We start from the raw sequence: 1,239 nt of genomic DNA, 5'->3' as shown, positions 1-1,239 counted from the left end.
CCCATGCCCCTGGTCCAATATCCAGGTCCCATGCCCCTGGACCTATTTCCCTGGTCCCATGTCCGGGCCCCATGCCCCTGGTCCAATATCCAGGCCCCATGCCCCTGGTCCCATGTCCCTAGTCCTATTTCCCTGGTCCCATGTCCAGGCCCCATGACTGTGGTTCAATGCCGCATGTCCAGGCCACGTGGTTTTTTTTTATCGCTTTTAGACTTGGCCCTGCAATGGTTTGATGACTTGTTCTATATACTGCGATTCTTTAGTATTGGAGAATATGAGGAAATAAACGATCTTCTATAACGTCCATTCCACACACCTGCCTATGTGCTGGAAAAGAGGAAAAAAAAGGATTTTCTAAGACAAGCACTGATTGCGTTTTTCAGTTGTGGGCCACGTTCACAAGTTCAGTATTCGATCAGTATTTTACCTCAGTATTTGTAAGCCAAAACCAGGAGTGGGTGATAAATACAGAAGTGGTGACGTGTTTCTATTCTACTTTTCCGTTGATTGTTCCTCTCCTGGTTTTGTGTTATAAATACTGATATAAAATACTGACCAAATACTGAGTGAGCGTGGTCTTAGATTCATACCTCCATTGTGGCGTCCTGTCAGGTCAATGTATAAATCCTGCGTATACATAGTGGTTTCCATATTATTTATTAATATGTCTTAATCACATAACTCATGCACATGTATTGCATCAATATTAGCTGTGACTGCTCTGACTCCCAGATGCCATTTCTGCCTTATACAGTGTCCAAACACTAAAATGGCGGCAGCCTCTTATCTCTTTCATAATCACCATGGTAACAAGCTAAAACTACCGTAGGCTAGCCAATGTTTCCTAAACAAGCTTTATTGACAGCCGACCTTATTACACATAGAAGGCCTTCGAGCGGCCACGCCCACCTTGGTGTAGTCAGCTTCTCTGATTGGCCGCCATTTAACACGGTTTCCCCATGTAGCCACGCCCACTCTGACTAATGTCGGGAGAGTCACCGAAACCGGAAGTGGCACCGGGAAGTGAGAAAGAGAGACACAGGCGGAAGCGCCGGGTATCTGCCCGTGATAGGAGGACGGGGGAGAAGAGAGGTATGGAGGGCGCCGGTGTATGAGCAGGCCATGTAGAGGAGTGTGTGCGGTGTCCTAGGCACAGTGGTTGTACTGGGGTGTATTACTGGAGTCTGTATATACACCACACATACAGATATACACACATACATACTCACATTCGTATAC

At 46.7% G+C, this 1,239-nt stretch overlaps 1 protein-coding gene across 2 annotated transcripts in view; it reads left to right on the top strand.

The window, feature by feature from the left end:
- Window positions 1-958: 958 nt before the first annotated feature.
- The window catches only part of GIPC1 (GIPC PDZ domain containing family member 1), a 12,487-nt gene continuing 12,206 nt past the window's right edge, over window positions 959-1,239 (top strand). For both annotated transcript variants that reach the window (XM_077262647.1, XM_077262646.1), the window contains exon 1: window positions 959-1,092. The gene's annotated coding sequence lies outside the window, so the exon portion shown is untranslated. The remainder of the gene's footprint in view (window positions 1,093-1,239) is intronic.

Source organism: Ranitomeya variabilis, chromosome 5 (assembly GCF_051348905.1).
Source record: "Ranitomeya variabilis isolate aRanVar5 chromosome 5, aRanVar5.hap1, whole genome shotgun sequence".
Lineage (NCBI taxonomy): Eukaryota > Metazoa > Chordata > Amphibia > Anura > Dendrobatidae > Ranitomeya > Ranitomeya variabilis.
Note: the sequence above shows the minus strand (reverse complement) of the source record. Positions and strands in the feature narration are given on the sequence as shown.